The sequence below is a fragment of the Mesoplodon mirus genome (assembly GCF_964341445.2).
Source record: "Mesoplodon mirus genome assembly, chromosome: 3".
Lineage (NCBI taxonomy): Eukaryota > Metazoa > Chordata > Mammalia > Artiodactyla > Ziphiidae > Mesoplodon > Mesoplodon mirus.
In genome coordinates, this window is record NC_138978.1 from 86750300 (window position 1) to 86773768 (window position 23469).

Below are 23469 nucleotides of genomic sequence, written 5' to 3' on the forward strand. Positions count from 1 at the left end.
ACATGCCTGACAAAAGACTCATAACTAAAATATGAAAGAACTTTGGGGACTTCCCTGGTGGTCCAGTGGTTAAGAACCCGCCTTTCCAATGAAGGGGACATGGGTTTGACCCGTGGTTGGGGAACTAAGATCCCACATGCCGCAGGGCAACTAAGCCTGCGCGTCGCAACTACTGAGCATGTGGGCCACAACTAGAGAGGCTGCGTGCCACAACTACTGAGCCTGTGTGCCACAAATGGAGAGAAGCCCGCACACCGCAACAAGGAGCCCACATGCTGCAGCAGAGGATCCCACATGCTGCAACAAAGATCCCGCATACCGCAACTAAGACCTGACGCAGCCAAAAATAAATAAATATTTTTTTAAAAATGACTAGTGTGTTAAAATAAAATTATATATATAAAAGAATTTTGAAAACTCAATGGTAAGACACCAGCAAAAATACCAAAATAAGGAGATTCAAAAATCGTCTCCATAAAACCAACAAGAACACTGACAAAAACAGAGTCAACATTTTCCAAAATCTAGAAATTAACCAAAGACTTGCAGCAATCTGGGGAGAGTTTATTCAAGAAAGATGGCTGAATCTTGATGAGACCAGCAAACTTTGTGGCATTTATTTTGCCCTATTCCCATCCTCCCACCCTAGTGCCACAGTAGACTTGAAAGCCAGCAGTCCACAGGCCTGGTGAAAACCAGCAGCCTGGCAGTTACCTGAGGGGGGCAGAAGAGGGTGAGAGCTCCTTCACTACTGCATTCTCAGAGGACTGTCATTATTTGACATATCTGATGGTTTCCTAGAAGACACCACTCCCAAAGCTATCTTAAATTTGACCTAAGAGGGCACTCAGTGCAAAAAAAGCCTTTCCCCAAGGGCATTTGTCAAAAACGACTGGAAAAAATTGTATCATGTTACAGCTGACTGAGGCAGTGGGTAACAGATAAGACCAACAATAGACTAACCAAAAAGCTTAAAAAGAAAAATTGGGGCTTAGAAAAGTTCCAATATATTCCTGAGAATCTAGATGGTCAAATGTGTGCCCAGAGCTGCACACATGCTCTAGGTTGTACATATGCTCAGGAAAGGCCTGAGAAGGCGCTAAGTGCTCACCTCTGGCTAACCTGGAAGTTCTGCACAAACAGGAAACAAAGGGTAAGGCAAAGTTACAAATTTACTGGCTGAGTGCTGAAGGTGTGCCCCAGCACACATACACACACACAGAGCCTCTCAACAAATACTGGGAGACTTACTGGTCCCAGGCGTTTAAGGAAATCACTGTCCAATTATTGGCTGACCACTAAGCTAACTGAGTAGAGAGACTTCAGTGGCCACACATAGCAAAGAATACATATTTTACAGAATTAGTTCTGAAAAATCACTAAACAAACTAACAACAACAAACAGTAACAACAACAAATGCTGGGGAGGCGAGAATATCTAATCATCAGAGCTGCCACACTATTTAAAATGCAGTTTGTTGTCAACAAAAAAAATGACAAGACAATAAAAAAAAAAGTATGGCTCATACACACATTAAAAGAAAAAAAGGCAGTCAAAAGAAACTGTCTCTGAAGAAACTCAGACATTGGACTTAGTGAACAAAGTTATAAATCAGCTTTAATATGTTCTAAGACCTAAAGGAAATCCATGTCAAAAGAACTAAAGGAAAGTATGGATGTCTCACAAGCAGAAAATATCAACACAAGAAGATTTTTGAGGTGATAGAAAAATTCTGCATCTTTATAGGGATGTAGGATATAAATGTATATACATTTGTTAAAAATATACAGATAGAGTTTGTGCATGTAAATGTGTGTAAATTTAACTTTAAAAAGTCAAATTCAGGTCTGTAGAAAATAAAATGTGTATAGTTCTTGAAATTGGTTAAAAAAAAGAGATAGAAATCATGAAGAAGGACAAAATTGAAATTCTGAAGCTGAAAAGTACAAGAATGAAAATGAAAAATTCACTACAAGGTTTTAGTAGCAGATTTGAGCAGACAGAAGAAAGAATCAGTGAATATGAAGATACATCAATTGAGATTATCCACTCTGAGGAACAGAAAGTAAAGGAAAAAACAAAACAGTGCGCCTAATATTCCTGAAGGACATAATTAAGAACACCAATACAGAATGGGAGTCCCAGAAGAGAGGAGAAAGAGGGGAAGAAGTAATATCTGAATAAATAATAGCTGAAATTACTCCATATTTAATGAAAAACATTAATCTTAATACCCCAAAAGCTCAAGGAATCACAAGTAGGACAAACTCAAAGAGATTCACACCTAGATACTTCATAATCAATCTCTCAAAAAACAAGGAGAGAATCCTGAACAAGCAACTTGTCATATAGAAATCCTCAATAAAATTAACAGCTAATTTCATGTCAGAGACCATGAAAGCCAGAAGACAATGGGAAGACATATTCAAAGTACTGAAAAAAATAAGACTGTCAACCAATAATTCGGTAACTACTTTCCCAAAATGAAAGAGAAATTAAGACATTCAACAGATAAACAAAAAATGAGACAACTGGCTGCTAGCAGACCTGCTGTACAAGAAATAATAAAGGGTGTCCTTCAGGTTGAAATCAAAGGACAGTAGTCAGTAACTTGAGTATGCCTGAAGAATTAAAGGGCATGTAAAGGTAACCTGATAAGTAAACATAAAAGACACCGTAATTTAAAAATTTGTGACTCTTTTTTTCTCCTATTGGATTTAAAAGACATAGAAAGACAATCTGTATGACAATAATAGCACAAAGGAAGACAATAATAGAGGAATAAAGGAACAACAACAGAAAAAATCTTAAGACATATAGGAAACAAATAGCAAAAGGGAAGACATAAAATCTACCTTATCAGTAATTACATTAAATGCAAATTAATTGGGCATTCCAGTCAAAAAGCAGAGATTTGGCAGAATGGGTAAAAGAACACAATCCAACTATATGCTGCTTACAAGAGACATACTTCATATTCAAAGACACTTTAGATTCAAGTAAATTTAAAGTGAAAGGATAGAAAAAGATGTACAATGCAAACAATAACCAAAAGACAGCTAGAGTGGCTATATTCTTATCAGATATAAGACATTAAGAAAAAAATCATTACTAGAAACAAAGAAGGACATTTTATAATAAAAGGGTCAATTCATTAAAAATTATGGATGAACTATAAACATATATATCCCTAACAACAAGACCTCAAAATATATGAAGCAGAAACTTATAGAATTGAAAGGAGAAACAGACAACAGACAAAAACAAAAATAGTTGGAGACTTATATGCCTCACTTTCAATAACGGATAGAACCAGACAGAAGACCAACAAGAAAATAAAAGACTTGAACACTATAAACTAACTAGACCTAACAGATAGCTACAGAATACTCAAGGAGAGCAGAACACACTTTCTTCTCAAGTGCACATGGAACATTCTCCAATATAGACCATACGTTAAGCCATAAAACAAGTCTCAACACATTTAAAAGAAATCAAATCATATGAAGTATGTTCTCCAACCATAATGGAATGAAACTCGACATTCATAACAGAAGAAAATTTGGAAAAGTAACAAATATGTGGAAATTAAGCAACAAACTCCTAAATATTCATTAGATCAAAGAAGAAATCACATGAGAAATTATAAAATATGTTGAGATGAAAACAAAAACACAACACACTAAAACTGGTGGGATGAAGTGGAAGCAGTGTTTAAAGGGAAATTTATAGCTATATATGCCTACTTTAAAAGATATCAGGGCTTCCCTTGTGGCGCAGTGGTTGAGAGTCTGCCTGCCAATGCAGGGGACACGGGTTCGTGCCCCGGTCCAGAAAGATCCCACATGCCGCGGAGCGGCTGGGCCCGTGAGCCATGGCTGCTGAGCCTGCGCGTCCGGAGCCTGTGCTCCGCAACGGGAGAGGCCACAACAGTGAGAGGCCTGCGTACCGCAAAAAAAAAGATATCAAATCAATAACCTAACCATCCAGCCTAAGGAAGCAGAAAAAGAGCAAATTAAACCCAAAGCAGACAGAAGGAAAGAAATAATAAAGACTACAGCAGAAACGAAACAGAAATTTTTTTTAAAATAAAGAAAAATCAATGAAACCAAAAATTGGTTCTTTGAAAATATCAACAAAATTGACAAACCTTCAGCTAGGTACTGACCAAAAAAAAAAGACAAATTACAAGCACACCTTGTTTTATTGAGCTTTGCAGTTACTGTGTTTTAACAAACTGAAGGTTTGTGTGACCCTGCATCAAGCAAGTCTATCAGCACCATTTTTTTAATAGTATTTACTCACTTCGTGTCTGTGTGTCACATTTTGGTAATTCTTACAACATTTCAAACTTTTTCATCATTATTACATTTGTTATGGTGATCAGTGATCAGTCATCTTTGATGTTACTATTGTAACTGTTTGGGGGCACCACAAACCATGCTCACATAAGATGGTGAACTTAATAAATATTGTGTGTTCTGACAGTTCCACTGACTGATTGTTCTCCCACCTCTCTCCCTCTTCTCAGGTCTCCCTATTCCCTAAGACACAACAATATTGAAATTAGGCCAATTAATAACCCTACAGTGGCCTCTAAGTGTTCAAGTGAGAGGGAGAGTAAATCGATGTGGCAAGCTTCACCACTGTCTTATTTTAAGAGTTGTCACAGTCACTCCAACCTTCAGCATCCACCACCCTGATCAGTCAGCAGTCGTCAACACTGAGGCAAGACCCTCCACCAGCAAAAAGATTACAACTTGATGAAGGCTCAGATGATGGTCAGCATTTTTTAATAATGGAGTTTTTTTTAACTAAAGTATGGACACTGTTTTTAAGACATAATGTTGCACACTTAATGGACTTCAGAATAGTGTAAACATAACTTTTATATGCACTGGGAAAGCAAAAAGTTCATGTGACTCACTTTATTGTGGTGGTCTGAAACCAAACCTAAAATATCTCAAGGTGTATTACAATCATGAATGAAAAAGGTTTTAATGCTTCCTTTATAATAGGAAATAAAAAATTATAAGGGAAGCATACAACTGAATGGCAACGAATTAAGAAACCTAGAAGAAATGGACAAACTCCTAGGAAAAAAACCAAACTACCAGAACTGATTCAAGAAGACACAGGAGGGCTTCCCTGGTGGCGCAGTGGTTGAGAGCCCGGCTGCTGATGCAGGGGACACGGGTTCGTGCCCCGGTCCAGGAAGATCTCACATGCCGCGGAGCGGTTGGGCCCGTGAGCCATGGCCGCTGAGCCTGCGCGTCTGGAGCCTGTGCTCCGCAACGGGAGAGGCCACGACGGTGAGAGGCCCGCGTACGGCAAAAAAAAAAAAAAAAAAAAAGACACAGGAAATCTTGAATAGATAACAAGAGATTGAGTAAGTAATGAAAAAACTCCCCACGAGGAAAGCCAGGACCAGATGGCTTCTCTTAAACCAAACGTTTAAAGAATTGACACCAATCCTTCTCAAACACACGAAAATAAAACTACAGATAAATATCCCTTATGAATAAAGTCACAAAAATCCTTTCTATATCTTGTGTGTGTATTTTCAGAAGACATACCATCTAGATCCCTTTGTCCTCCTCAGGAACTGATTATTCTTCAGACGTGCTGCACAGCCACATTCCTTGCATCTCCCTGAACAATCATCATTTTCTCCTGTACTAAATCCTGTTTCCTGGATCCCTCCTTTTTTTTTGATTTATCCAATCATTCTGATAGAGCCCATGTACTCTAGTAACTTCCTGAGATACAGTATATTTGAAGTAAATATTCTAACAACCTCATGTTTCATATTTTTAGCCTACTCCCACATTTGACAGCTTGGGAAGGTACAGAATTAGTAGTTTGGAAATAACTTTCCTTCAGGATTCTGAGGCATTATTTCATTACTGATTGAAATAATATTAATATTATTAATATTAATAATAATCCAATGTTACTGATTCCTAATCTTTTATATGCTCCATAACCAAAAGCTTTTAGGATCTTCCCTTTATTTCTGGTGTCTGTAATTCCATCATGATGTACATTTATATGGTTCTTTTTTTTTTTCCAGTCACCATGCTGTGCATGCTACGAGTCCTTTTCATGTGGAAACTCGAGATTTTTGTTCAATTATTTTAAAATAATTGCTTCCATCCATTTCCTCCCATTCTGTAATTCTGATTTTTCACATGTTGAACTTGCCAAGAGTGATCCTCTAATTTTATCTTCTCCTACTTTACATCTCTTTTGTCTTACTTTGTGGAAGACATTCTCAATTTTATCTTCTAACCTTCAACCAGAAATTTAACATCCTAAATTTCTAACTCTTCTATTAAGTATTCCATATTCTAAATGTCTAAGAAAGAGCTTGTCTTTTTTTTTCTGAGGACTGCTTTTTTATAGCATCCTTTCTTATTTCAAAGATACAATTATCCCTTTACTTGCAAAGATATCAGTAACTTTTTAAAGTTTTCTTTTAAAACTTAAATAGAAAGTTTTAAAACTTAATAGAAAGTTTCTGTTTCCTTCTTCTCTTTCTTATTGTGGTTATCCTAAAATGTTTAATGATCCTTAACCTCATATTTTAAAATGAAACACCTAAAAGTTGTCTAGTTGATGAACCTAGAGATTATCATACTAAGTGAAGTAAGTCAGAGAAGGACAAATACCATATGACATCACTTATATGGGGAGAATCTAAAATATGATACAAATGAACTTATTTACAAAATAGAAACAGTCCCATAAACACAGAAAACAAACTTATGGGTTGCAGCTGGGGGCAGGGGAGGGATAGACTGGGAGTTTGGGATTGGCAGAGGCAGGCTGCTATGTATGGAATGGATAAACAACAGGGTCTTACTGCGTAGCATGGGGAACTATATCCAGTATCTGTGATAAACTATAATGGAAAAGAATCTTTTTTTAAAAAGTTGCCTTGAAGTACTATGTTAATGGGTAGGTGTCAGTGTGAGATGATCAGCCTGATGATTTCCCTAGTGGATCCTTATCTATTATTATCTGTTGGTCTTTTTTCCTGATAATCAGTTTGCTACAGCAGGATGAATCTTCCAATCTCACATCTGGGGGTAGAAGCCTGATACCTAGTATTCTCAGAACTAGGAGGAGAAAAGAGACTGTGGATGATTCCCAGTTCAACATGTAAATTTCTACTCAATTCTCTGTTTTTGAGTATGACAGACACCCTTAACGTGAGCTTGCCTACTGTTCAAGAACAGAGATTTTCCCTTTGAGTATCAGAAAAGAAACTTGGATAAAGTTTCTTGGCACCGTGAGTGTTGTTAACTTGTTATTAACTCTTAGACAATTCTTTCAAGGTACCTGCAGCCACTAAATTCCTGAAGTACCCCAGGGTTCAACAGCATAATTGTAGACCATTCTAGGCCTTCCCACTGAAAGTAGAAAGTTGAGTTTTCTTAGAGCTACGAAGTTGTTGCTTTCCAGCTTCCAAAGTTTTACTTCTGTGATCAAATTTCCAGTTTTCTTTGTCCTTGACAGCCTATGATTTAAAAAAAAATTACTATAATTCTAGTAGGGGTTTGATATCAAAGTAAATGGTTATTTAATCCACCATGTTTAAAAAGATATTCATCTCATCAGTTTTGATGTGTCATGTCTTCACTGTTGTTCCTTTTGAAATAGTATGAAATTTAGGCTCAAGTTCCAGTAGGATACAGAGTTTTAATCGTCCAAGTAGTTACAATCATTTTGGCTTTAATATCTAGCTTTTCTATACTGTAGTCAAAAAATATTGACCTATATAATTTCTCTTATTAAAATTTCAAATTCTCAAGCCCAAGACATTTAAAAAAATTTTTTAATTCACATACATTGGAAAAAATGTGTATTTCTTTATTGGGAACGAAGTTTGACATACACCTATTAAATAAAGCATATTGTTATTCAAATCTTTATAGCCTTTTTGTTTACTTGATCTATTAAAATCTGAGAGTTAAAGTCTCCTGAAAAGACTGATGTTACCAATTTCTCTAAAGAAACTCTACTTCATATGTTTCAGTGCTCTGAGTTCATCACACAAAAGCTCAAGCCTAATATTGCTTCGTGGCCCTAATTTTTTATTAATTAAAAAATTCCTTTTTCTCAAAGGTTTTGGCCTAGAAAAGTTTTAGCCTTTGCTTGATATGAATGAAACTTGCAAGTTTTAGTATCATTTTTGCCATTTCTTTATTTCAAACATTTGTTATTTTTAGATAAAACTTTTATAAAACCACATATCAAGAATTTTTAATTCAATTTGTAAAGGGGAGGAGAGTGGGAAAGAAATCAATTCCAATTAATTTAAGAAAAAGCTGTTAGAAGGGTACTGGGTAATCAAATTTGACAGGAAAGTTGGTGAATAAGGCTTGGAAAATGAGATAAACCAGGAGACGACTAGGTGAGCAACGTCACACCAAAGGACACCTACTTAGGAAGACATTTGTATCACTGTTAATGGCAATGCCACCAGTAAGACATTCAGTTTCATTGCATAAGACTTTTGTTTCCATCACAGCCACTGATGGTTACCTCTATCTCCTCCTTTACTGTATGAGCTGTTTCAGTTGGATCAATATACATGGAATAGTCAGTTTGGTTTCCTAGTTTCCAACCCGTTTAAACTGCTGCCTCTCCTTATTTATGCAGTGATTTTTCATGGCTTTTCAGCGTGCAGAGACCCACGGCAGCGAACACAGGTGAGGATAGGTCTATTTCCAGTAAGTTTGCAGCCATAAAAAAGTATAAATAGGGAACTATTTAAAAAAGAGGTTAGGGCAGGGCTTTCAAGCAAGCTTCCTATTCCCAAACCACCAGTTCATCCAATAATCGAGGAACAGTAGATTGTTCTGCTGTCATCTATTCTCACCCACTCTATCTACATAGAAACCCCAAATTTCAGAGAAGTGGATGAAATCTTTTTCCCACCGATGGTAGGGGACAACCTATTCTCTTTTCCTTTAGCTGATTTGCCTCCACAGGTAACTTGGATGGAGTCAAATGTACCTCCCTATTTTACCATGGTGCCAGAAACGGCACTAACTTCTTTACTAACCAAAGTTAAGTCTATACTAACTGTGAGAGTGGTTAAAATATAAACTTGTTATAAGACTAACATACTGTCTTAAAACTCCAAGACTCTATTAACTCCTAAACTCTGTTCTATTTACTAACTCTAAAAAAGGCAGAAAAGGCAGAAAAAAACTTTTAAAATTATATTACTTTTATAATTTTTTCATATTTTCTAATTCCATTTTAAGAATAATGGTATTCATTGTAAGACAACAGTATACATTCAATTTAAGAACTCTTAAAAACTCCAGTAAAGACAAACATATTACATCTTAAATATCCCAGAGGGAACTACATTTTAGGGATCCCTCTCATAAAAGCAGTGTGTTCTCAACTGTCCCCAGTTTTTAAAACAATACCTATTTTTTAAAAATTTAAACACTGGTAGTCCAGGTATTAATTTTTGTTATCTTTTGTTTTCATACCAACTCCCATACCAATTAGAATATCTCTTAAACCATGGCTTAAATGTACTATTATAACTCCAAACACAGCAATACAATTACAAGCTCTTCTTACTATTCATCTCAAATAGTTTTTTAGTTGAAAGTACGAGCAATTCAGAAAATACCACTATAGCATAACTTTCTTGGGTTTTACTTAGTTTTGAAATCAAAGGTTTTTTAAAAAGCTCTTAAGTTTTTTTATAGGATAAGGCAAATGTACAATAATACCTCAATCGGTATTAATAGCTTACTTGCAAACTGTGTCTCCAAGTAAGTTTATTTTCAATACCAGAGATAATAAAATGGTTCCATTCTTATTTTAATTTTGCACTACAAACTTAGGAGCCACATTTTCCGCCAGTTTTATTTTAAAACTACCCGTTCTTATTCCTAATATACCCTCCCCACCATTCACCAAGATGATAACCTCTAACTGACCTTACTCACTTCAATCACTTCTCTAATCATGTTATATCTGGCTGCTGATCTTTCTCATTTTCCTTCATGTATTTCTGTTCAATGGCCTTTAGTAGAATTACTTATTTCTAATCCAAACTTTTTTAGATTCCTCCAGCTCAGGCCACAACCTTATAAGCTTTATTTTTCATTACATTCATTTAAAACAGATGCTACTTCAAACAAGGAAAATGCTTGTATTCCACAAGATCCATCTCTGTGCTTTTTAACATACCCTCCCCCTAGCTGATACTCCCTACCCTCTCCACTAATCTTTACATCATAACACTTCTTCAAAATCTAGATGAAAAAGTATTTTTCCCAAGAATCTTTTCGTCTTACTGTATACTGTTCGCATGATTTTGTGTCAGTCCAGTAATTCAAATATTTCATTATTAAGCACTCTTTAAGTTGTATCTTAGATAATGACCACTTTGGAGCAGGAACCACATCATTTGCTCTATGTATCTGCAGTCTTACCCTAGTGTGGTACTAAATGAATTGTGTATAATAATTAACCCAGTTAAAACAAGTGAAGGTTGGGAGAAATACAACCACGGAAACAAGGTTTTTCTGAATACAAAAAAATTAAATCTCCCAAACCCAAATTCAAATATAACATTCATTTTTTCAAAACAACACAAAAACATAGAACATACTCTTAAATATTTTTTTTTCTACACACAGAAGTCAGGTCTTAAAGCTATAATAACATGCTAATTGTTTTGTTTGTAATATTCTAACTCTAGCCCAAAAAAGCTATTATATAAAATCTTAATATTTTATAGATAATAAACAAGCTTTTTCAATGTCTAATCTAATCAATTTTACTTTGGCCTTCTATACTTCACAAATACAAAACCTACATAATAAAAGTTCACAGATGAGGTTTTATTTCTTCAAGACAACAATTAAAATTTTTGGAGCAAGAGTATATTAAGCAAACTTGGTACAAATTCCAAAAAACAAAACTTCATATAAATACTTTCATTCATAAGCTCAAAAACATTCACAATTCAAACATTAATTAGAAAGATATTTTTATGTCCACTTCTGCACAATTTACAAAACATATTCCTCAAAACTTGGCATACTGGAATGTGATGATACATATTTTCATTGTTATGTACTTTTAACAACTTTATTATAAGTGATACATATTTCAGAAAAAAATCTTTCTCCCAAAAGCACCAATTGTTACACTACAATAAGGCTCAATATTTATGAAAAACAATGCTGTAACCATTAATCCCATTTGGAAAAAAATGACTCAAGCACTACAAGAAAAAAATCATGATCAATAACTCCATTGCAGATCCATTTACAAAGTGTCCTTCATGGATTTTAACCATTCAAACTTTTGTGCAACTGTCCTTACGGTAGCATTCTCATTCTTTACACATAAATGGCAAAATCTTTCTGGTTGAGAGTGGATACTTACCTGTAAACAAAAGTGCACCAATTTATTCCTCCCCCTACAATCACAATCAGAAATACTCAAATACCTTATTAAGTAATCTGAAATGCCTGAAAGCTAACTTACATAATGCCTAGAAGCTACTAATAAAGAGTTTCCAAAAAGCAGCTATATAAGGAGGCAATCCAAGATCTCTTCTACCTACTTCTTGGCTATATGCCTAGAGAATACTGTAATGAAAGCAAGCCAGACAACTATGGTATCTACGGAAGCAATTCAAACCCCTGCATTCTAAACAAATTTTCTGGTCATTAAAACTAACCTCTAAAAAGTTACTATTAATGAAAACTAAGAAATATCTCTCTGATGTTGGTATATATCACACTGGAAAAAAACAGCAGGGCCACAGTACCAACTACTTATCATCTGATTTACCTCCAAATTCATCCAACAATGCCAATGATAGAAAAGAAAGAGACAGATTCAGGCGTCAACTCTCACTACCCTTGGAAAGGGCAAATATGCCATAAGCAAGTTCAAAAATAAGCCAAACCTATTTAAGATGATGGAGATCAGAATATGCTTACTTCTTTGAGAAAGAATTAATAAGAAGGGGCACAAGGCACCTTTTTCAGTGAAGAAAATGTTACGTATCTTGCTCTGGGTTGAAGTTACCTGGGTATATTTATTTGTGGCATTTTACTGAGTTGTACTCATATAAACGTTGTGCACTTCAATATATGTAAATTATATATAAATAAAACATTTAAAAACAAGTCACCAATAATGGTAAAATCTAAAAAGCTTTTCTCAATTCTCATCCTTTTTCATCATTCTCCATATTTCTAATCACAGAACACCAATATTCCCTAAACGCAACTCTTTCCCCTTATAAGACCCACAAGGCTTTGTTAATATTCTGCCAGCATTTTTCTTATTCTGCCTCATATTAATTCACTTAAATGTTAATTCAATATTCATCAGGTGCTCATGTGCAAGACATGGATTAGGCACCCTCCAGCATCTCTCCAACACACACACACAGACACAGACACACAGACACACACACACACACACACACACACACACACACACGTAGAAACCAAATTCCCTAAGCTGGATTCAAGCCACTCTATTATCTGGTTTCTAATAATGTCTCCTATTTTAATTCCCATCACTTCTTTCTGGGAATGTTCTTCCCCAGCATACTCTTTTCTCAACTATCCTTTAAGACTCAGTTCAATTTCTACTTTATCCTTTCTCCATACTTGTATAGAACTTACTGTCTATATCTGCACTGTCCAATCCGTGATTAATGAGCACTTGAAGTCTGGCTAGTCTGAACTGAGTTATGCTTTAAGTATGTAACACACACTGGATTTTGAAGACTTGGTGTGAAAAAAATGAATGGCAAGTATCTCAATGTGTACATGCTGAAATGATAATATTTTGGATATACCAGGTTAAATAAAATGAATTTAATATTAATTTTACTTATTTCTTTTTATTGTTTAATGTGGCTATGAAAATATTTAAATCACACTGTGGCTCAACATATTTCTACTCGGCAGTGCTGACCTATATAATCGATTTATAAATGTCCCACAAATTATCTTTTAATATATGGCCTCCGCCCAATACGAGTGTAAGAAATTCAATATTAAGCTTTTCTCTTTTTATATATTAAAGATTACATTAAGAATTATTAATAATAACTAGACAGTTGATTTAAGTACCTATTTAATATCAACTTTAAAGATTTTTAACAAGGAAGCTTAAGACATTTCAAAGCGTAAAAATATTTTAAAAGTTGTCTTCATATGGCTATAAACTGAAAATGTCACCTACATTTTACATATATCCATTTTGAGTTAAATGTCTCACCAGAAAGGATAGATAGTAGTATTAAACTCGTAGAATTTCTAATCCCAGAGAGTATTAGTTCTAATTAATACTTTTATTATTAAAATATGAGTATTTTAATACTCTAAAATATTAGAGTATTTTTTCTAATTATTTTTCAACTTAGTCACTGAGTAAAGAAATAAGCAGCTTCTATTTTGACCAATATCACTGTATCAATGTCCAGCAGCCAAGACAAAGAACCTTTATATGGTGGTATGAATAAACAATGTGGGCAATAAGACACCACTTGAAATAAGGGTATGCAGAAAAACACTTCTATAATGTTACGTTTCATAAGGAGGAGACAAAACTTACAACTGTATAAGGTAAAAATGTAGATATACAGAAAGAAAGGCTAGGAAGGCAGAACAGAAAGGTCTCATCTGTAGAATCAAGATATGCCTAGGTTGAAACTTGGCTGCTCTACTATTTACTGTCTACGTGACCCAAGTCTGAGTTTGTTTTCCTGCATATGAAATGGGAATATATATATATATCACAGCATAATTATAAGGAATACATAGTAGATGCTTAATTAATGTCAGTCTCATCTCCCTTTCCTTTAATACTAATGATTATATAATGGTGACAAGATTATCAGTGACTTCCCCCCACTTCCTTTTCCAAACCACTGAAAATATTTTTTCAACAAATATTAAACTTCTAATATTTCATACTCACACCCCCTCCTATGTGAACTTAAAAGTACTTTTACTAACTGCCTTTTACAGTTTCTTTTAAAGTTTAAAATTTGTGTTTGTGGTGGAGAAGGTAGGTGGTACAAGAAAAACTTAAAGTGGGAAATAACTTTAAGACTATACCAGCACAGATATATACAAAACAAAGAGAAGTGTAGAGAGGAAAACAGCAAAAGGAAATGCTGTTTGAGGAAATTCCCCTGACTCACACTAAGTAATGAAAAGATAACATTCTTCTCCTCAATCTAGCTTCTGCTGAAGCCACTCCTCACTCTCATCTGGGGTTTCTGTGTACTTTATATACAAATACACATAGCCACTCACCCGCTTCTCTCTACTAATGGTCACCACCATCCTCATGGTCAAAAATTTAAAGGGGAGTGAAGAAATTGAGGATGTTGTAACAAAGCAAACCAACCCACTGGTTGGGAAAGCCCTTCACTCAAATGCACTCACTCCCAAATGCATTATCATCATCATCATCATTAGCTGACAGCCATAAAAGAGAATGTGTTCCCGAAATATTGACCCTGGTTATAGCTTTAGCTGCTAGAACTGGAGATGCCACACTTTGATGACTGTCTCTTACTTCCTTTGTAGATATGGGCCTCAAAATGGAACATTAGAAAAAGCATACAACTTCAGATCACTCACAGGTGAAAATTTCACGTTACCGTAGGAAACACAATTAAACAATGATGATAATAACTATTATTCTAACAGCTAACATTTACTCAGCATTCATTACATATCAGAAAGCTAAGGACTTTACTACATGAATTATGTAATATAAACCTAAACCTCTATGAAGATTTCTTATTGTTAAATCTACTTGCCTAGTGCTCACACAGCTAGATCTTAACCCCACCAGTTTTACTTCAAGGCTTACACTTTTTAAACCTTATCCTCCCATCCTGCACAAACTATTCAACAATAATTAGGAACCATCCCCCTCCCCAGTAATTGGTGTTTTGAAAATACTAGTTATGTTTGACATCTTCCTCAAGAAACTGATGAAAAGATATTATGCTTTCAAGTAAAAGGATAAATACTCTGGAAGAAAGGATAAAAATGTTCATCTTTCATAAATATTAGATAAATAACTGATATAATACAGGTAAATATGGTTTGTAAACTGTACTTTAACCCCAACACTTTATTAGGTGCTTTTTAATTTGGAATTATCCTTTTGACTCACAACATATTTAGTTTCCTGACTTTGTACAAAGTCTTTTAAAAGCTGTATTTCCCCACAGATACAGAGAACAAACGGGGTGGCTGCCAGAATGGGGAGCGGCATGGGCAAAATAGGTGAAGGGAATTAAGAGGTACAGACTTCCAATTTTAAAATAAGTAAGTCATGGGGAGGTAATATAATATACAGCGTAAGAAATATGGTCAATAATATTATAATAACTTTGTATGGGGTCTGATGGTTACTAGACTTATCCTGGTGATCATTCCATTTGTATTTAAATGTTGATCACTAAGTTGTACACCTGAAACTAAAATAATATTGTACATCAACTGTATTTCAATTAAACAAAATAAAGCTGTATTTTCAATTTCAATGAATGATATACATACTAAAAAGCTTAATACCTAAAACACTGTGTTTATCACTCTAACCAACTTCACTTCTATCACAGTTTAGACTAACAGAATCATATTTCAAGGAACAAATCACTCATCCATACTTTAAACAAAGCTACCTACAAAATCACAGTTCCAAGAATCCCAAATGAAACGGGAAGGCTACAGCTTACAGACAGAAGAGTTAGGGCAAACGTTAGTAGAGGGAGAGTACGAGGGAAATCTCTTAGAAACGCTAATCTTAATACAGTCTCGCTTTCCCTCATCCAAGAGACGTATGCACTGCTGTTGCTGCTACCCTAGCATTTTTCTCCTCTTTCTCCTCTTGAAATCCTCGACTTTTCTCCTCCTGGAAAGTTTATCTCACAGGACTGCTAACATCTCTCAGTAGTCAAAGGATCTTTTATCTTGAATTTAAAGGAACAAAAATATACTAACCCCTCCTAATCACATAAGAGTTCCCAGTAAATTCAGAGAGGATAGTAACTTCACAGTTCAGCTTCAGCAGATCTAAGAAAAAATTAAATTAAGTACAGCAACTGAGGCCCTAGAGAGAAGAATACACCTTTTTCATGGAGACTCCAGCTATCTGAAGAAAGACCACGAATTGAACTTGGTGTTCTACTTTCTAGGTCTCAAGTGATCTTTATGTTTGGTGTTTTATTTTGTTTTGTTTTGTTTTAAGAGGGGAAAGAGAAATACTTTAGCCAACCAGCAGGGTGAGCTAGTGCAAGAATCAGTTTGATTATTCTGTTTTCTCAAAATTCAATGATATAAATGGGTTGCACTATTCAAAGCAGCTATTCCCTCCTAATAAACCTGAATTAAAAGACACAACTTCTAAACCTGCTTCAGTCAGTGCTACACAATTCTGTTCAATATTTACAGATTCTCCATCTACAAAGCAGACATTCTCTATACCAGGTGGATTAATAACAGATAAATGTAAAAAAATTAGAGCTTATTTGAATATCTATCCAAAATATTATAGTATCCATCCTTTATTCTCATGTTTTATTTTACAGACTATCAATTTAAAATTTTTTTAAACATTAAAAAAGAACTGCTAAAACTAGTGTTCTTTAAAAATTAGGGCTGGATAATTCAACATTCCAATTTCTGCATTCGTTGCAAGCTATAGTTGCCTTAATATATGCCAGAAAAAGCAGTCATGAGAAAAGCATTCCCACAAGAGTAAGATCCCCTGCTTTCCTTTAGAATCACATTCTGAGAAGAGTCTAAATAAGTAACCCTAAACACTAGTAATATATTTGGGGTGAGAGAAAGATGAACCTGATCTTTTCTAACAACCAATTTCTTTAAATTTTTTAAATTGCAGGTAACCCCACCACTTCAAGTAACTGTCCTTGAGTTTTTCTTCTCTCCTCCTGTTACCCAATACAGTCTCAATTCAACTACAACAAACTTCTCCCTCTTTTATAACTTGAATGACAAATTAAACCTGCAAAAAGTTTAAGGTCTGCAGGTGACAGACTCACTTCATAATTATTGATACAGAGAATCCGGGAGTAATCTTAATTATCCCAAAACCAAAGTATAATTAAATCCACTCACATAGTGTTGAAAATTAAGAAATATATCAACTTTCCTAGAAAAATCAATAATTTAAGTGCACCTTAAAAGACCCATAAAAACTTTAAAACCTAAAGACAATTTACCTGTTTTTTTTTTAAACGTGATATCTAAAGAAGTTAAAGATAACTGTGGGATCCCATCTTAAATGATTTTACTACTTGTTGAATTTCCTAACAGATGTTACAGATTTACTACTCAGCAGTAGTACTAGTTAGTCTTAACAAGTTGTTTTTAACAGTAGGCAAAGTGGTATGTCCATTTTTCCAACTAAAACACTATTACAAAATGAAATGCACTAGCATCACTGTTTCAAGCCTCTATCTCATTTCTTATCTCGTAACTAGTAGAAATGGCAATTACTTCAAACTTTCCAAGAAGTTTATCAAGCTACCTGTTTTGTTTTGTTTTTCAAATCTCTGAGTCGCTTGTTTTGGAAGCCTCAGAATTCAAAAGCAACCTTGCTTTGAAATTATCTGAAATGTCTGTACGTTGTAACTGATTTTATTTCACTTTGGAAGTCACTTTAAAAACTAAGTTACCATATCAAGTTAAATAAAAGCTTTATTGTCACATGATTTCTCATTAATATAATAGTATCTGAATAACAAGTACTCTCAAGCATACTACCTTGTTTTGTTTTATAACCATTATTAGTTGCATATAGTCACCTCCTTATCCCACCAATGTGACCAATGAAAAGACCAATGGGGTATAAGTTGAGAGACAATTTTCCATCACGCCATTAACTTAATCATCTCTGGCCCTCAATATATTGAAAAAGAGAGAGTAATACTAGTTGTTCTCTAAGATTCCTTCTACACTAAAACTATATGATTCAATAATAATTTTGCTGATATTAATATATCTCCTATTCGTTAATACAAGAGTGTTCTCTATTAGAAGGAGAAAACCTAAAAGGGGGGAAACATAAATCTGGGAAGAAACAAGGAAAATCAAAGTTTTAAGTAATGCTGAAAAGTTCGAATTCGATTTGAACAGAGATCTAAAGCTAGTTATATAAATGTGCTTAAACATCCCTTCAATCAAGTAATTTAATTTGTTAATGTGACCTAGCCAAAACATTAGTTGTTTCCAAATTTCGTACTTCAAATATTACAAATATATACCAAGTATGATGTAGATGTAAGTGCAGTGTAAGTTTAAACTGTTAGAAATTCTAAAGCTTACACCATCATGATTTTAACAGCAATATACCTATCACTGCATTAATACTAGTCAAGCCTTCGTGTTTCACCTATTAAAATGTCTAAACTAAACTGTAACTTCTTTATAATTTTTTCTTACAAAAACCTATCGCTGTAATATTGCTGCCATCTAGTTCCCTGGATACTTACACATATGACTGAAGGCAAACAGCAGGTTTCCTTTCTTTGAGCAATTTGAGTTGTCTATTTTTTGAAATGTTCTTTTTCTTGTGGGACCAAAACTATGTAACTAAACTACTGCAGAGAGGCAATATATTATTAAGGCAAATCTAATCTATCATCCAGATGCAACAAGCCTGGCATTAGTTAGGACTGGCCAGAATAGATGATGGTGTTTTGGTTATTTCTGTTGAAGTTATTAACTTGTATACAAAACAGGACCATCATTCAGGCTCTCAACTGTGTTTCTCTCCTCGTTGAGTACTTCTTAATGACCACACAAAATATGAAGTCTAAACATAAAAGTTTTATAACAACTAAATTTATGTCAATATTACTTAAAACAGTTCAAGAAAAGTTTTCCACTAATGTTGCTAAACCATGGATGGATCCCAACACGAGAGTCGTCTGTGGAAGTCTCGTAACAAGAAACCGTTAGTTCCACCACCTAAGTTTCCAATCACTGAGAAGGGTCTGGGACAACTCATCTTCAGGTTCACGGGAGGAGTGGAGCACACCTGCTTTCCTCTGGCAGAGATTAAGCTCCCAGGGACACAAAGGCCAGGGAATCAGACCTGGAGAAGCAAAAAGCTTTAGCTGGACACCCACCAAGCCCCTGGCAACCCAAACACTTTGAGCGATTTACCTCTTGCTGTTACTTCCCAGGCACCTATCGGCATAAGATCTTGCAAAACAGGGGGAGGGGAGGGCTCTGCGGTCCTGGTCCCACGTTAGGGGAGGGGTGTGTACAGTTAACGCCAGAGCCTACGCTTCTGGCCGAGGCAGAGCAGCCCCAAAGAGAGGGGTAGGTGGCTGCTCTCGGACCGCCCCGTTACTCAGTGCATTGCAATGGCGACCGCAAGGCTCCCCAAGCCGCCTGATCTCGGCCCCTTCCCCCTACTGCTCACTGGCTGCTCAGCTTCATGTGACTAAACAAAACCCCCAAGTCTAGTGCCCAGCTCAGCCCCTTTGTGTCCGCTACCGGATCCTCCGACGCCGCCGTGGAAAAGTCCCCCCCTCCCCACCTCCGCCGAGTCCCGCCCCGCGGCGGCGGCCGCCGCTCACCTCAGGCACCGCCGCCCCCCGCGGCCGCCGCGGCCGCCGCCTCCCCGAACCCGGGTCCCGGGCTCCTTGTGTAGCACCAACTCCGCCTCCTCGGCCGCCGCCGCCATCTTAGCCTGTGCGGCAAAATGCGTCCTTTTGGATGGTTGGGACCCAGCCTAGGGCGTAGCTCCCCGGGCCCAAGCGCCGAAGGCCGGGTCCCCCAAGTTCCTCCGCCACCCTCAGTCCCGCCGCCGCCACAACCCAGAGGCCCGAAACCCACACGGGTCCCGGCGAATCCGACCAAATAACCCCTGAAACTCACAGTTTGGTGCCGTGTGCGTCAAACCGGGGCGACGTTGGGAGCGCGCGGCGTCCCCGCGTCACACGCCGCTCTGTACGCTACTCGGCTCCAACGGCCCCCCTCCGCTCCCCGCTTTTCGCCTTCGGCCCCGGTTCCCACGGCGCAGGCGCGCTGCTTTCCCGCCTCTTACCGAGCTGCGGGCCGCGGGGGCGGCCAGCGAGGAGCTCTCAGGCGGCTTCGCGCTGGTGGAGCGTCTGGGCCAATTACACCAACGGGTGCAGCAGAAACAGTGCACCACTGTTCTCGGGTGCCAGAAACCCAACAAGGTCACCTCCCCCAGCGCTGACCTAATCACTCTCAAGGAGGTTCCCGCCCCAAAGTAGGCACGCTCCAAATATGGTGGTGCCCAAACTCTGCAAGACCCACTTAGGCAAGCCTAGGCCCTTTAAGGTGGAACAGACCCATATTTGATTTCCACAATCACGAGAGGGCCACAGTCCCTTTTCTTCCTACTGTTGAGGAAAACAGCTAAAGGACTCGAGATTGCTGGTCACAACTGTAGAGTAATGGCAGAAGAAGGTTTCTGGATCTTAAGGGGACCAATTGTTGGGAGATGCTTGATGGACAAGCAGAGCATCAAGTGTAGCATCTCAGTTAACGGAAAAGCCTACCCTAAAAGGTGCCCTGGGTTTGGTCCAATTTGATTCTGTGAACATACTTTCTCCCTGCATTATTGAGTGTGTTGTGGGTCTCCGAATTAAAGTTATATAAGAAGCACCCGGTATGCTGGTTACCCTTCAAAGAATGAGTAGGTCCCGAGAGAGTTCTAGAAAACTTTTTAAACAAGTATCCACCTCAGAGTCTGAGGACAGTTTCACAGACCACACTTTGAGAAACATTGATTAGGAGCTATTCTCATTGCTTTTGAACTGAGCAAACATAAAAGTTGCTAACATGTCTGACATGAATCAGAATTTCCTGAGGAATCTACTAGTCCTGCCTTAATAAGTTCTTTGGCTGTTCTGAATCTCTGGGTTCTCAAAAAAAAAAAAAAGTTTTCATTAGTTAGTTTAGCAGCTATCGCAAAACTCTGCTTTTCCAAACCCTCAAGATGACTTTGGCATTCAGAGGAATACACTGTAATTGCACGTATTTGACAAGAATGAGAAACATTCCCTTTACTATAGGATGGTGACTTCATCATCATTATCAGCAAACATAGATTCCAAACGACAGGTATTTATACTTGCTGAATTAGTTAATAATAATAGCTAACACTTTTGAGTGCTTACTATTTACCAAGCATTGTTCTAACTCATTCAATTTCATTAAAACCTAAAACCTAATGAGGCAAAGAGAGGTTTGGTAATCTTCTCAACGTCACACAGCTCTTTGGACTCTTTCAAAATACAAAATTTTCTTCTTCATTTACACAAATGGGTAAACAAGCAAATGTATATAAATTTTCAGCCAATTTTGGGGGGTTGTCTTTTGGGTTATTTCATCTGTAGAATCCATTAAAATTGGACATTCTCAGTTTGCTATTGGACTTACAATAAATAAAATTATAATGTACTATGTAAATTCTTATAACATATCACTACAAAAGCAGTTACCAACAAAAACAAAAACTCTGTTGTAAGTGTACACCACTGACTGACTGATGTGCATCAGATCGCACCACCAGCAAATAGAACTCAACCATGATCAGGAACTTGTCTCACTAATGAAATTGTTTGTTTATACAAGAATTAAGCAACTAAACTGTAATACTATAGAAATAGTAGTATAAGTAATGGTAATAATTGTAATAGTAAAAGTAGTAATGGTTGATGAATTTCTTTATAAACAAAATAGATGTCAAAAAACCTTCTATGAGTGGGAGAAACCTTGAAAAGGGCAGAAATCTTGAATAAGGTAATGCAAAAAACAAAATGCAGGCAACTAGAAAAATCCAAAGACACATTATGTGGCTCAAAGCCAAAATATTTAAAGACATTAAAAGGAAAATGTAGTTGAGAATGAAAATCAAGATGTGGAAAACAGTTTGACCCCTGGAGAAAATTCACAAAGCACATCTACTCACTGTAATAAAAGAATGCTCTGACCTGGGGAAGAATCTTTGAAAACAAAAAGGAAAGAAAGGAAAAGCCAGACTGGCTATTGTTAAATTGTTAAAACTTGACATTATTAGCACAGTATATGAATCTATTAGTTTTTCCAGTGAATGGGATTGCCCAATAAAAGATACAAAGTAAGCTGTAGTCTCAAATGACCTAATCAAAAAGAAAATGCAATTTCACGTTGGATAAAAATGGTTAATTCTCCACATTCCAATACTTCTGAATTGCAGGCAAAAAGAAGAAAAAGAAAAATTGATTAATCTACTATCCTAGTTACAGCAGAAATTAACACAACATTGTAAATCAACTATACTTCAATTAAAATAAAAATATACTATCCTAGTAATAAAGTCAAGTCCAAGTTTGGATTTATCTTAGGGCCTCACCCGAAGAGGACCCACCTCTGAGTACCAAAATTGTTAAGACAGTCTATTTGTGGAATTTCAAATATTATGACGTGTGTTAATTAGGGTGGAGGTCAGAGGATGTTTGGCATAGAGAGAGGTGAAGAGAGTAAACAGAGATCAAGTCTTATATTTATTTTTGTCTCACAGTAACCCCAGCACAGAGACTTTTACATGTAAAGTATGCAGTAAATAATTTTGTTCAATTCAGCCAACATTCACCAGTTGCCTATACCATGCAAGGCACTGTACTAGGCACTGTCAGCGAATAAAAAAGGAATAAGACAGTTCCTTGCACATATTCAATAAATATTAGTTGAGTAGATTAGGAGCTTTTATAGTCCAATAAAAGAACTAGACAAAAGGATATAATCGACTCTCAATTTACCAGGGAATGGGGGAGATGAGGAAATAGACAATTACGATTTCAAAATCATTGAAACAAAATTTCATAAAACATGATACAAAATAAGTTTCGTATACACATATTTAGTAAAAATTATATCCAATATTTAGGAACACATTTACTACTCTAACTCTTCAGCATATCAGAAGTAGACCATGAGTGTGGACTTGTTCACAGAACATATGTAAAGAAAGAAAATGGTGGGCTAGGGAAACAGATAAAAAAAAAATATTTAAGGAATGAGTAGAGCAGGCCAAGAAAATAAAAAAAATGGAGGGACAGAGGGATATGAGGAGATTTAGGCAAGAGTGCAGCCTCACAGAAGCCAAGGAAGTATTGGTAACAGCTTAACTACTATGACAAATAACTTCAAATATCAATGGATTAACACAGTAAAATTTCACTTCTTATTCACATCACACTCCACTGAAGTTAGTGGGAAGGGGGGGGGAAGCCTCAAAGCAGTTACTCAAGTACCTAGGGTCCTTCTGTCATCTGGCTTTGCCATCCCCTAAGGTCTTAGTGTCTTCTACTGGATCCCCTGGAAAGAGAGACAACACACATGGAGAATCGTGAGTGCAGTAAACTGAAGTGGACAAGCCCA

At 36.5% G+C, this 23469-nt stretch overlaps 1 protein-coding gene across 13 annotated transcripts in view; it reads right to left on the reverse strand.

Moving 5' to 3' along the window:
• The window catches only part of ZNF644 (zinc finger protein 644), a 116422-nt gene extending 96177 nt beyond the window's left edge, over positions 1-20245 (reverse strand). For 3 of the 13 annotated variants that reach the window (XM_082614916.1, XM_082614920.1, XM_082614913.1), the window contains exon 1: positions 20123-20207. The gene's annotated coding sequence lies outside the window, so the exon portion shown is untranslated. Of the gene's footprint in view, positions 1-5577; positions 6068-7345; positions 7524-18557; positions 18786-19652; positions 19878-19953; positions 20094-20122 lie in introns of those variants that run through there. The other 10 variants (XM_082614919.1, XM_082614924.1, XM_082614923.1 and 7 more) reach the window with 9 other exon arrangements.
• Between the last annotated feature and the right edge of the window lie 3224 nt (positions 20246-23469).